The 15,345-nt window shown below is 35.2% G+C and overlaps 1 protein-coding gene and 1 pseudogene across 1 annotated transcript in view; both read left to right on the top strand.

Moving 5' to 3' along the window:
- The window catches only part of ATRNL1 (attractin like 1), a 760,501-nt gene that overhangs the window by 565,330 nt on the left and 179,826 nt on the right, over positions 1–15,345 (top strand). The window lies entirely within an intron of this gene.
- Positions 4,944–5,704, top strand: LOC121484031 (annotated as a pseudogene).

Here is a 15,345-nt window from a genome sequence, read left to right as displayed (position 1 = left end):
AACATATAGCATAACACCCAGTGCTCATCCCATCAAGTGCTCCCCTCAGTGCCCATCACCCGGTCACCTCAACTCCCTGCCTGCCTCCCTTTCCACCACTCCTTGTTCGTTTCTCAGAGTTAGGAAGTCTCTCATGTACTGTCTCCCTCTCTGATATTTCCCACTCTTTTTCTCTCCTTTCCCCTTTATTCCCTTTCACTATTTTTTGTGTTCCCCAAATGAATGAGACCATATACTGTTTGTCCTTCTTTGATTGACTTATTTCACTCAGCATAATACCCTCCAGTTCCATCCATGTCGAAGCAAATGGTGGATATTTGTCGTTTCTAATGGCTGAGTAATATTCCATTGTATACATATACCACATCTTCTTTATACAAGGGGGATTTCTAAGTAAACCTTTGATTCATGTTGTATTTTTTAAAAATTAAAATGCTTTCATGTGTTTGGAGTATGTGTATATAGATATAGATATAGATATATGGATGAATGATGCATAGATAATATATGCATATATATACATGTCTATACACATCTATATACACATCGCTATATACATCTATATATTTAAGTATGTATATTTTTTAAAACTTCTGTGTCATGAAGACCCTTTTAGAAAAAATATTGAACTATTTTACTAGGTATTCAATGCCTGTTATATAGCATTCATATTAAAAAATCAAAAGATACAGAGTAGGGTAATAAAATGAGAATTAAGCCATTCTCTCACCTTGATCCCCTAACCACCCATTCATCTTCCTAGAGGTAACCAGTATTTTCAGGATTTTTGTGCTTCCTTACAGACATATTTCATACCGATGCTAATATCAATGTTCTCTTCTCTATAGATGCAGGGCTCATCATTTTGCTAGATAATTACATATTAGCACCTATGAAACTACTTTTTTATGACTGCATAGTGTTCTACGGCATGACAATTTATTTAACTAGTCCCTCACTGATATACGATTAGGCTTTTCCCAATATTTATCTATTTAAAAACATGCTGCAGTAAATATTCTTGTCCATCTCTTCTTATTAACCATCCTTTGCCCCCCACTCTAAAATTCATATCATCTAATGCACTATATATTTTCCTTATTTGTTTCATTTTCAGTTCCTACACCCACCCTGTACTAGCACGTTAATTCCAAACAGCAAAGATTTTTCTCAGGTTTGTTCCCTGATATAATCCTAGTTTCTAGAGTAAATATTCAATGAATATTTGTTGAATGAATGAATTTGCACATGTGTAATTATATGTAGGAAAAAATATAAGTAAAATTTCTAATTCAAGAGGAATATGCATTTATGATTTGACAAAGATCCCCAAGTTGATCTTTATGCAGCAGGATATCTCAGCCTCGGTACTGTTGACATTTTATCCCTGATTATTCTTCCTTGGGGAGGCCTATGCATTGTATGCTGTTTAGCAGCATCTCTGGCCTCTAAGCACCAGATGCTACTAGATGTGATAACCAAAAATGTTTCCAGACATTGCAAGTGTCCTTGGTTAAAAAACTCTACCTTCTACCATCTTAGACTCCCATCAACAGCTATGGTAATGACTGTTTCCTACAGCCTTGCCAAGACCCTAAACATTTTGCTCTTTAAAATATGATGGTAAAAACCAATACCTCATAATTTACAAGCTTCCATATGAATTCACATTTTAATAGAACTTTGGTATAATGAACCCCTGGCATCATGCACTACACTGATGAAAGGAAGTTTGACTTTCCATGGTAGAGAGGAAGAGAGGGAATATATGAAGTCCAGAATCATCTCGGAAAAAAATGCTATTTATTATATGCCCTTACTTTTCTTCGTTAAAATGTCCAAGTTTTTTTTTTTTTTTTAAGATTTTACTTATTCATGAGAGACACAGAGAGAGAGAGAGAGAGAGAGAGGCAGAGACATAGGCAGAGGGAGAAGCAGGCTTCATGCAGGGAGCCCAATGTGGGGCTCGATCCCAGGACTTCAGGATCACGCCCTGAGCCAAAGGCAGACGCTCAACTACTGAGCCACCCAGGCGTCCCTAAAATGATGTTTTACAAATCCTTTCTTATTTTCAGACTATTATGACTTCATGGGCTGAATCTTTATATAGAATTATATAAATTGGCCTTAATTAATGAGCAAAATTTGGAGTTGAAAGATGAGGATTTGAGTGCAGGTTTTCCTAATTATTAGTTGTGTTACCTTGGGGAAGTCACATAAACTCCAAGTTGCAATTTACTCATATGAAAATTGTGGATAATAACATTTGTTCTGTCTACATCACTGAGTTATGATAAGAATTATTATTTTTTTACATTGTGAAGCTTTTCATAATGGCAAGGGCGAAGGATAATTATTATGAAGGCTTTATTACCCACTGCTTTATCTTATGACTCATAGTGTCCCGAGAGTTTATCACTTCTCAGTGCTTGGGTAATCCCTTCTAACTGTTATCACTCATTTATTTATTAAACATAGACATTTTGTACCTTACCATACCTTTCCTCCAGCTCTATAGTCCTAAATCATTATCGTACAGTTTTCCTCATAACTGAGCAAGTCCAAGACAGACTCATCATTCATTGATTCATTCAGTGAACATTAAATAAAGCCCCATTATCTTCCCCCCAGCTGACTTTCCTTTTGAACAGCTCCATTTTTGTCAATGCAATAGCATTAATCTAGTCTTAAGGGTAGGAGCTTTGTAGTCATCTACCTTGCCTGTGTTCCCTGTTTTATTGATCCACTTGCCATGACCAGACTTATTATGATAGAGTATCACCTTTTTCAGTTCCCTCTCACTGATTTTTAAGCTTATGAGAGCTGCCTGTTGGCTACCACATAAAATCCAAGTTATATTTTACTAGTGCTCATTATTACTCTTACCCATTCAATCTTGTAACTACTTTTCCTTTCATTGCACCAGGCCCATTCCTGCACCTATGCTTTTATTCATAATGTTCTCTGTCCTACAGTTTTCTTTATCTGTTCTTTCACTTATCAACCAGAACTATCTTTCAATGCTTACATCATTCCTATTACTTCTTATCCTTCTTTGCCAGTTTCACTTAGTGTACCGCAGGATCTCAAGCCTGGCTGCACATCAGAATCACTTTACAAGAGTTTTGTTTGTTATCTTGGTCCCTAATCCCAGGGCCACCCTCTGAAGACTCTAATTCTTAGTGGGGCTTAGTCATTGTAGTTTTGGCACTGACTGGCTTGAACATTCTTGTGGATATTGTAATTATTTTGTTTTTCTCTTCCCAACCAAGAAGTTGTAAGTGGTGGTAAGAATGATGAAGATACATGGTCAGTAATTGGTTGTTTGATCAATAGTTTGAACATCAAAGTTTTTCATATTCATTTTCTGCAAAGCCTGTGATTTGTATCCTATCTCCTCCAACTTCTGGTGCTATGACTTAAATTGCTTATTCTCTTTTAGCCTCATGCATCTCCATGTGTAAAATGACAATAATAACATTTAAGTTTCTAAGTGTTATGAGAACATGTATGTGCATATAAATTATCCATCATATCTAATAGTTGATAAATGGCCACTTTTGTTAGTATTAACATTATATTTTCTCTGCTCTTCTGGAGATACTGGGGAATTTCCCCTCCCCCCCTTTTTTTGCTTACTTTAAGATATGCTATTTTATGACTTGGTAGATATGCTTATCTACATTACTATTGGAATTAGGAAGACAGGATAGCAAGGCCCTATCAAAGAATTGGGCCATTTTTGTCCTTTAAATCTAATTACATTTTCTCATTTCAAGAAGCAAATGAGTGTCTGTTTTTTGACCATCCTTTCATTGATTGTTCCCTTAGTTATAGGAGAATATGTGCTGTTACAGTTTTTCTTGTCAGCAGCAACTCTAAGCCATGTACATTATAAATTTATGCATCCTATTCACTTCACCTGACATTGTCAAGTGGCTTTTTCTTCTTCCTAACTGCACTTTAAAGGAAGATTTTATTTATTTATTTATTTTTTAATTTTTATTTATTTATGATAGTCACACACACACACACAGAGAGAGAGAGAGAGAGAGAGAGAGAGGGATAGAGAGAGAGGCAGAGACATAGGCAGAGGGAGAAGCAGGCTCCATGCACCGGGAGCCCGACGTGGGATTCGATCCGGGGTCTCCAGGATCGCGCCCTGGGCCAAAGGCAGGCGCTAAACCGCTGCGCTACCCAGGGATCCCCTAAAGGAAGATTTTAATTTATTAATTTAGCTCACTTTATTGTACAGTTTATAATTAATTTTAAAGTAGGGAATGGTTACATTATTCTATTAAATTTAGGCTCACAATATTTATTGTGCTCTGGTGAGAATTAGCAAGAATGCATAGAGTCTTTTGTTTTCCACAGAAGAAGGTTGTTACATGAATTACCTTTATTAAGTTCTACATCTTAAGTGAGTCATTTTTCATCTTTTTCTTTTCTTACCAATGAAAAATTAAAACTGCACTTTTAAGTAAAAAATACAGATGTATGAAAAGCAAGTATTATTTAATAACTTGTCTCCATTACATTAGATGAAAATAATAACAAAGGAATTATCCAAAGTGATACATTGTCAAGCATAATACAGGAGAAGATGTCCAGAGCAATTAAATGGGGAAAATCATTTCTTCAAGCATGGACATTTATATTCATTTTCACTTTCAAAGTTGTAAAGGTAATTATGGAGGCCAACTCCTCTTACACTGTAACTAGAAACTATGCGGGTATCTTTGGAATGCTTATTATCATGGCAGTTGTTCCCATGAGCTAATCAAACCTGAAGACCCAGCATTGCTCAACAGTGCACATTTTCAGTTTCCAAAGCTGTTGTAGCTGAAATTTATGCAGATGTCAACAATACTGAGGGCTTGGGGTTGAAATGAAAGTGCTTGAAACATTTTGTGAATTATCCTTCTTACAGTGGATATAGGGGGTCAGATGTATGTTTGATTCTCATCTGTTACATGAATGTATTGATACTTCATCAGTTGTTGGAAGGATTAAATGAACTCAGCATGGGCACTGACACATAGTGTTCAGTACATTGTAGTAAAGGAGCATACTGTTTCTAGAAGATGGTATGAGGAGAGGCATAACCCAGATTGTGTCTTCTCCAAGAGCCTGTATTTTTCTACTTGTGATTTATAGTCGGCCTCAAATGGGAGTTCTATGGGGAAAAAAGGAAAAAGGTAGTGGAGAGAGGAATACGAGCAGAGCTGGCCACAGCGGTATTATGGCAACCTGGAAGCCCCTTCCCCATGAGCATGAAAGGGATGAGTTGAATCTTATAAAGTGTCGGATTTAACTGAGTATATGAGAAGACACCACTGGTGCAATCGAGTGCTTGGCTACAGTTCAGAATCTATGGTAGAAAAGTTCTCAGTAGTCACCCTGATTGCAACGGGTGGAGTGACTGGCTGCTATGTGGGATTTTTGTTCCAGAAGGTTGGAAAACTTGCAGCAACCACAGTAGGTGGTGGCTTTCTTCTTCTTCAGATTGCCAGTCACAGCGGCTACCTGCGAATTGACTGGAAGAGAGCTGAAAAAGATGTAAACAAAGCGAAAAGACAGATTAAGAAATGAGCAAATGATGCAGTACCAAAAATATAATTAAAGAAGCACTAGGATTTATCAAATAGAATATTTGATATCCAGGGGACTTGTGGGAGGCTTTTTGCCAGGCCTTGCATCTTAAGGATATGATGTTCTATCCCAGTGGAGTCCCTGGTAAGAAGAGAAATGGTGGCAACAAGATGTTTCTCAACATTAGTCACCACTAGATTCTCTGGGGCCACGAGAAACAGCTAAATGGACAATACTAAACTCATATAGTGTTTTGCCATTGAAGTTTGACAAACTAATATCTGCTGTAAAAACAACCTATGTGGTATGTATACAATAGTATTCCTTTTTTTTTTTCTCTTTTTTTTTTAATTTTTATTTATTTATGATAGTCACAGAGAGAGAGAGAGGCAGAGACACAGGCGGAGGGAGAAGCAGGCTCCATGCACCGGGAGCCTGATATGGGATTCGATCCCGGGTCTCCAGGATCGCGCCCTGGGCCAAAGGCAGGCGCCAAACCGCTGCGCCACCCAGGGATCCCTACAATAGTATTCCTGAACAAAATATGGCTTTCATTATTTTTTTAATTTGCATTTGTTTTTAAATTAGCCAATAAAATACCACCATTTGCTACAGATACATAGAGAAGAAAAATGTGTTTGATGTGGATTTATTCCTAGTGAAATATTATCTTAGTTTTATTTAAATAAGATGTTCTTCATTTTGCTTTATAGTGTAGTGCCAGTAATTAAAAATTTGTATTATAACTTCAACATTAGGGTTATCTTTTTTTTAAAGATGTGTTTGCAAACTATAATGCCCTTTTATGTAAGGATTTAGAAGTAATAGAATTATTAAAGATATTAATCACATTTTATAGAGAGAAAGAAAAGAAAGCAAGCAAGGGCTCTTTGTTTCAATTAGTCATGATTATCTCTGAATTTGGAGTTATTCACAGCTGGTTTCATATTTCAGATGCATCACCTGATAGTTGGATGTTTTAGGTCATATTACTTATCTGAGCTCAGTTTCCTCATCCATAAAATAAAAATAATTATAGCAGCCTCATAGCGTGGTTACAAGAATTTAATGAGATCAATACATATGAAAGGCTTTCCTGCACCTTATACATTTTATAAGCACTTTTTAATTAGTAATGGTTATTATTCCTATTTTTACTACTAAACATAGTGTCTTGGGTTCTAGATTTCTTTGCATGTGTGTGTCTTAGAACAAAATGGAAGAGTCAAACAGCTTTTGCTCAAGAAGTGGATTGGCTTTGAAGTGAATGAAGCTTAAGTGTAAAGGCTCCTTATATGCACAGGACCTTTGTAAATACTGGTATTTAATACTGTATTCTTAATTTTATATTATTTTTTCTTAAAGAGGGATTCTAAAACTCTAAAAGTTCTAGGTTCCACAAAACTTGGATCAAGGTTGTACTGCCCTGAATGTTGTTTATTTTGTTTTGTTTTGTTTAACTGAAAAATTCAAAGGGAAATATATATGAAGAGGTCTAAAAATTTATGCCATCTAATGAACACATTGATAGCAGTATTACTATTTTAAACACAAATCCCATAAATTCTTAAAATCTTCAAAATGAAGCTATAAGTAAAAATGGCATATTAGACGCAATGAAGATTAGAGGTCACTGGAGCATGGCAGTAAAACTCTAAAGATATGTAATCAATGATATGGAATTGTCTTATTTTTTTATACTCAATATTTTCTAAGCTGTCTTTCTTTTTCTTTTTTTAAAAGATTTTATTTCTTTATTCATGACAGAGAGAGAGAGAGAGAGAGAAAAGAGAGAGAGAGGCAGAGAGGCAGAGACAGAGGCAGAGGGAGAAGCAGGCTCCATGCAGGGAGCCTGATGTGGGACTCAATCCTGGGTCTCCAGGATCACAAGAAGGCGGTTGGGTTGAAGGCGGTGCTAAACCCCTGAGCCACTGGGGCTGCCCTACTAAGCTGTTTTTCATAAAGAAAGAAAAATTTAAAAAAAGAAAAATAGTTTGAACAGATCAGTGAGAAAGTTAACTGATTAAACTTACTTAAAATAAATATCATCCTCTTCAAGTTAAGGTATGTCAAAAGCATATTGAGACATAGATCTTCCAACAAATTAGCAATTAAATGTCTATTACTCATACATACAATAATTGAAGCTGAGAAAGTTACATATTTGAAGTCAATAAAACAAACTGATATTGTAAAAATAAGCTGCAGTCTACAGAAAATAGATTCCTATTTAAAATGGTTAGCTTCCAAAATTTGAGAAAAAAATACTTAGAGGTCTTTCTGGTGACATTAATTAGTAGTTTGAATAAAGCATTAATAAAACCACTGAAAATTCCTTGGAATACATACTGTTAATCGTGGTCTTCTAAAGAATTTATTGATGGGTTTTCTTAATATACCTGCATGCTCAGTAGGTGTGAAATGCAAAACATATAGTGCAAACAGTTTAGAAAAATATTCTTGATTTACAAGTCAAGCATTTTAAAAATATGTCCCTACCTTTAAAAAGTAAGTATCTGCTTCAGGGTAAATGAAGTATATTAAAAATGTTTCACCTAAAAAGCAAAAAAATGTTTAAAAAATACAACATTTTGGTCTTATGCAACAAATGGTATTAACTTCTTAGGAAGCCAGGTCTTACAGAAATTAAAGTATATTTAGTAACAGAAAAGATCCATTATTTATCAGATATGCTGCCTTAGCACTATGGTAAGAAACATCATCCCCGTTTTACAGAGAAAGAAATATAAGGATAACCAGGATTAAATAATTTTCCCAAAGTGATTGATGCAACCAAGACAAGCATTCACAGGCTTCTTGCTTACAGTCTGTCTCTTAATCTTGTTAGGTCATATCATCTCTCAGCATTTTTAGAAAATGCCCTCTTTTATTATGTTTTCAGCAGACTATGAATCTAATATACCAGCTTTACTCTTTTCTGTGCTTTCCTTTCTTGAGTATATTTTCAGGAGAGAAATCAGTTCTAGTTTTCTGTCTCTTCCAAATAGTTAAAAACATAAAAGATCATCGATGTAGTAAATCAGTTTAGAAGCTCGATGACTTGATTGGGATGTTCAATTTTACTATAATAGCCTAATCTGAAATGTTATCTGAAATGCTTACTCCTTCACAATTTTTTTCTATGCTACAAAAATTGTTCATAACAAGAACAATCTTGGGGAAAAAATAAGATGAGATGTTTCAGACAGCTTAATGGGGCTGCCACTGTACTAGATAACCATTGTTTAGAGGAGTCTTGGATTAGCTGAAGGCTAGTAGAGACTGAACATATTGAACAATGTCTTAAGTTGCACTTTAAAAGTCAGGATAGACAGTTCTCATAAGAAATGAAAGCTCCTTTGACCATTATAGGTGTTCTGTGGCTAAGGATGAAGTGCCATACTAACAGAACAGCGCTTGCAATTTGTGGAATTGGATTCCAAGGTGAACAAGAAGGTTAACAATTTTTTTGTAAATTTTTTTCTTTCCTAAGAACAGAAACTCCAAGATTATAGAATGCAGTATTCACAAAACCATTTTTATACTGTGCTTATAAGTATGAGTTAGAGAAAATATCATATTGTTCAATATTTTGGCAACTAATTTTAAAAGTCTTCCTAACTGAATTGCTCCCTTACAAAAAATTTGAACCTTATTAAATATCTAACTCATTGATATGGTCCATTTGAAGAAGCAATTTATTAGTCTAATGGTTAACACCTGTTAGTTGAAGCTGAAAAATGAAAAGATTTTAATTGAAAGCAAATGCAGTAAATTCTGGTTCCTTTTTTTAGGTCTCATAAAAGATTTACACACACACACACACACACACAGAGTCTCCTTTCCCCTGGATGATTTTAGTACATTTTCCCTGTGAGTTAAAAGCCATAAGTATCTCCACAGATATTTTTTTTGCAAGTAAAATCACTTTTCATTTGGCAAAAACTAAACCTATGATTCATAGCAGCTTAGAGCACTCAAGGCCAAAGAGTACATCTTGCTTGCTTTGACTGACATTTTTGCAGGCTAAATCAGACCTGCATGATTCAGCTGCATTGAGATTCATTATGCTGTGGGAGGGAAGGTTTGGGGGTGATGTAAAGGAGCATAAAGAGAAATCGTCTTGGAAATTGTGTCTAGTGACTGAGGTAAAAATCATCCACAACCAATGGGCAATTTCAATTGGTATTTGATTGGGGAGGCAATGTTTTCCTGCCACCCCTTTATACAGAGAGCTAGAAAACTATACAAAGTATATTGAGGAAGAGTTAGTAAAGAAAATTGTTGTGGGGAAGCAGGGAAAGGGATTTTCCTTGCTAGGAGACGTGAAGTCAAGGTAGGGAGCAAGAGTGTAGAGTAAACGGCTCCTTTTCTCAGCTCAGGCATTAAAGTAAATCAAGTCCGTAATTTGTGTAAAAGGAAAAGTGGAGAAAAATCTATCACCAAAAACATTTACCCTAAGCATTTATCACTAGGAATTAATTCCTATTAGATTTCTTCATTAGGTTTGTCTATCAGTTCCCTTTACATTTCTTATGTCCAGAAGGAGTTAAAATCTTCCTACATCAGGTACTTTCCTATCCAGCCTTAGTATAAGGAGAACATGAAAAAATTGCTTTAGGAAGATGGGGCACCAGAAAAGAATATTTACAAAGGATTACTGTAGCCAACACTCCATTTTCTCTAAATATTTTGTTTATTCTCTCTGAATATTAATATATAGCCCAGTCATAAGAGACTTTATTCAAGACCAAGTACATAATATATGGTGCAAAATGAATATACGGGGCCTTTTGTTAAAAAATTATTAAGAATTTCAAGATGGAGAATCTCAAGAATTTCAGAGCATTTAACCAAGCTTGGGGCACTCCTAACCACAGGGCTCTGTGCAACATGCCCATGAAATCCATCCTCATTTTATTCATTGTAATAGAAATGGTGAACTCTAAGCTTGGTTAATAAAAACATTTCACTGTAGAGATAGTCAAGTACTTTGACTTCTGAATTCTCACACTAATACTAACATTTTGAAACCGAATTCTTTGTAAGTTAATGTAGAGCTTTAGAAATCATTAAATTTAACTTTTTAAATTCTGCATGAATGGTCTATTTTATCTGCCTCTCTATCTTTCCTTATTTACCTGACCTTCTTTGGGAATGTATATGATGCATGAGTTCCAACCTTATTACTTCAGGTTTCGATCTTGTGCCCTTACCCTTGAACCTGAGATTCAAAAACCTAGTCCCCATTTATCATTCCTAACTCATGAGCCATTCAGGTGCATAAAGTCAAGAATTGCTTCCTAGCATCTCCCCCAAATAAGCACTCATCTAGAACAACCAACCATTTTACCAGCCCCAGATTTGAGATTGGAATGTGTTTGGATAATATCTGGCTATGCCAAATCCTAAAGTGCATTAATGAAAGCTGGGGTGATTCAGAGTAAGATTCTCTAAGATCCCAGGAAATTAGGAAATTAGGCCTATAAGAGTCTTGGTCACAAAGCCATTAAAAGTAACCCTTAGAGGGTGACTGGCTGGCTCATTCAGTAAAGCATGCACCTCTTGATTTTAGGGTCATGAGTTCAAGCCCCATTTTGGGTATAGAAATAACTAAACAAATAATAAATGAATAAGTAGATGATACCTCTTGGTAGAATAGATTTCACATTCATATCTAAATTTGAGTAAACTGTTATCTAAGCCAATGTTCCTTTCCTTTCTAACATATTCTCAACAGTAGGATATTTTTTGATTCCTCTATTAAATGATCTCTTCTTTTGTTGACACATCACAGTAATTACTTTACGTTAATCCCACCACTGACAAAATGCCCCAGGACTTTTTTTCCTTATTTTATTTTTCAAGATCAGGTGTTGCCAATAACTCTTCTGACTTTTTAATCTTCTACTCAATTGTGTTTAGAGTAAATGAGGTCATTCTTTTGATATAAGGCTTTCTTTTTTTTCTCCCAGCCCCATCCCACAGGCATCAAAAAAATTAAATGAAATAATGGCATTTTTATGATGTTGACTAATAGTCATAAGACATTAGCTGAGAAATGAATAGCATTGAGGTTTTGAATAATCTGCTGTTAATTTTTAATGTTATAATTTAGAAAATAATTGTAAGTCTTGTTTTTGATCATAGTTGACCGTTAAAATCCTTTTTTAGTAATATAGAGTAAGTACATTATGTCTAATGCAATTCTAAGTATATACTTCTAAAATATTTGTCTCTAAATTTTCTCTTCTAAAATATACAATGATAGTTTTCAGTGTACCTCTCCTTGAATGTGAATAGTTTGGTTAAAAAATGTTGAATCATCTTTGTAATACTTGACTGAGTTTTTAAAAATAGTGTGATTCTTTTATCTTTTTTAAAGAAAACACTATATAAAATAGTACTCTTTTTTTATTTTATGTATTGTATGCAAAGTCTTCCACTATCAATAGATTACTTTGACTTGAGGAAACAGAACTGACAGTATTTTCTCTTCAATCAGAAAATGTTTACCCACTAAGTATCATTTTATAGTGTTGGATTATTCTTCTAAAATGAAGCTTTTAAAGATTTTATGGGCTTCCAGTTATAATCCAATATAACAGAATAAACATGCAGCCAAGGCTCTGTAACAAAATATGGAAAGCTATGATATTTGAACTTAAAAAGACAAATGTAGCATGTAGACTTCAAAATATATAAGAAATCTGGAACAATCAGTACAATAATTTGTTTGAGGCAAAGTGTTTAGCAGAGAAGAGAAAGTAAATCTACAGAAAAGTCAAATACTCTTATTAAAGGAACTTTAGCGTGCTAGAGGTAACATTTAAACAGTGTTAATAGGCTTTATGCTTTCTTGATGGCATAGCCAATTAGTCCAGTTAGTTACCAAGCTTAATCATGAATGCAAGATAACACATCTTTAAAATAAATGAGATAGTTAAAGAGTAAATAGTAATTTTTTTAGAAAGTAAGTTCAGCACCAAAATCAGATATGAAGACTTACTTCAAAGTAGATCTTTGCTTCCAATTATATAAGGCCTATATTAATCCTAATATGATGTGCCTGTACCTAGATGTTATATATTACTACACAAGTACCATTTGTCCTCCCTTGTAGGAATATGAACTGGTAAAGAATAAGGAAGCTTTCACAATAATATACAGTTGCTAAGTAATCTTACCTTTTTGATAAATTAAAAATGTCTGAATTTTTTAACATCCCTTTTGTCAAGAAGGGGGTTGTCTAGTTTCCTCTACTTGAATCTGGGTTGAACCAATAGAATACAGGGCAAGTGAAGCTTTCTAGTTCTAGGGTTTATGCTTTAAGAGGCTGGAAGATTCCATATACTGTGTCTCAGAATATTCACTCTTGAAACCAAGCTGCCACGCTATTAAGTAGCTTATACATCTCAGTGTATGGAGAAGACCATGTTGAAAAGAACCTAAAGCCTCTGCTGACAGTTCATGCTGAGCTGACAGCTAAATGTCAGCACTACCTTGCTAGCATATGAGTGAGTCATCTTGGAAGAGATCTTCAGAGATAAGCTACCCCCTCCAAGTCCTGCCCAATTTAAAGATTCCATTGAATCAAAGAATTCTGGGATTGGCTCCTGCATTTGCAGCAGGATACTAACTGTATCATAAGAATGCTTGAGAAGTAAAGAGCCAAAGTAGGAAAGAATAGAGGATTGAAGGAGACAGAGTATGTCCTTGGCTTTCTTACATTTTTTTCTTTAGACATGTCCCCCAATATCTCTTTAGATTGGGAAACAGGATAATATCCCTTTCACAAAGGCAAGAGAAATGTGTCATCCTTAGTCTTTAGAATGTTTGGTGATGGTAAGCTTAATGCACATGCATGTATACTGAGTATTCAGAACAGGTCTTGCCCACATCAAGAACAGTGCTAAATCCATAATTATTGGAGTGTGCCAATGGATAGTTAGAATAAGTAGGGTATATTGTGTCATTATTGTTGTTGCTTTTTAATTAGAACAACTTCTCTAAGTAGAAGTGTTTTTTTCAGCTACATAATTTTTTTTTTCTAAGATGTAGTCAATGAGTACATCAACTATAAAGTTATTTGGTTTGCAACCCAGTTCTTTGAGGAACTGAAAACCGCTTTCCTTTTCTCTCTCTTTTTTTTTAAGTTTTTATTTAAGTACCAGTTAGTTAACATACAGTGTAGTAATATTAGTTTCCAGTATACAATATGATTCAACACTTCCACACATCACCTGGTGTTCATCACAAGTGCCCTCCTTAGTCCGCATAACCTATTTCTCCCATCCCCCACTCACATTCAATCATTATCTTAATCTGAACCTCCCAGAGGGTTCATCAGAACCTCCTATAAAATTCAAACTCCTGGGCAGCCCTGGTGGCTCAGCGGTTTAGCGCCTGCCTTCAGCCCAGGGTGTGTGATCCTGGAGACCCCGGATTGAGTCCCACGTCAGGCTCCCTGCGTGGAGCCTGCTTCTCCCTCTGCCTGTGTCTCTGCCTCTCTCTCTCTAGCTCTAGCTCTCATGAATAAATAACTAAAATCTTTTTTTAAAAAATTCAAACTCCTTAGTCTGCCATTGCATCTGAAATCAAGCACCATTTACACTTTTCAACCTTGTGATTCCAGACCAAACCTCTCCCCTTAACCGTATTTAACCTGGATGCACCTCTGCACCATGATCAGATTAAATTCTCAACCTTTTCTTTTTCTTATTCTACTGAAAGTCTTACTTACTTCTAAAGACCAAGTTCAAACTTTTGTGAAACCATTCTTAATCATAGCAGCTGGTATTCCTTTCTCCATCTCCCATACTTCTATGTACGACTGGTGGAACATATGGACTTCTTTGTTTCATGTTTCTTTCTATCCACATCACACCTCTCAAAAGCCTGTGATATTCTGAAAGGCCATTAACAAATCTTATGTTTCTGGGCAATCCTCCGGGGAGCCTAGTGGTATGTTGAACAAAGTAGTTGAATTTACCCATTGATTAAATATTCACTCTTAATGAAGGGACCAGACTAGCTGCTGTTTACATTACAGATAAGAAAGGATTACATGACTCCTTTTACTTTTACCATCAAATAGAAATGACTGTTTGCAGGACTCTAGTCCTTTGCATCTCGTGATCACTTTTGCCAGAAACCTCTCAGGTACCTACCAGAAAAAGAAAAGCAAAACGAAACAAAACAAAAAACCCATTATAACTATGCAACAAAAACAACTCTCTAGGAATTTTATAAGAATTAAGTAGGTTTAAAAATGTGGTGTGTTTCTCCTATTGAGATCAGAGCACTTATAGATATGGAAAGAAAATTTACTCCAAAGTGTTAAGGTCACTTTTTACAAATTGGAAATTTTATTAAGAACAAAATTTAAACATTTCCAAACAGCTTAGTTATCCTCTGGATTTTATTCAAGTAAGATTTGACCTACAAGTCATTCCATTGTCTGTATTTTTATTATATTGTAACTATAGTTTACCTGTAAGATTTTTCTCTCTAGGAGAAACCTGTTCTAATCAGTGGTTCTCACATTACAGTTGTTTCAGATTCACCAGGGAAATGCTTGTTAAAAGGAAGATTCTCAAACCTAGTCCCCTCTGACACTGTGAATTAGCTAATCTCAATAGGGCTCTGAATTCTTTAGTTTAATAATCACTCCTATCAGGTCTGTTGAGTCTCTAACCACTGTTAGAGTCTCTAATTATGGAGAACTAATACACTAAATGACACATTTTTGTT

Source organism: Vulpes lagopus, chromosome 2, assembly GCF_018345385.1.
Source record: "Vulpes lagopus strain Blue_001 chromosome 2, ASM1834538v1, whole genome shotgun sequence".
Lineage (NCBI taxonomy): Eukaryota > Metazoa > Chordata > Mammalia > Carnivora > Canidae > Vulpes > Vulpes lagopus.
This window is presented reverse-complemented; position numbering and strand designations above follow the sequence as displayed.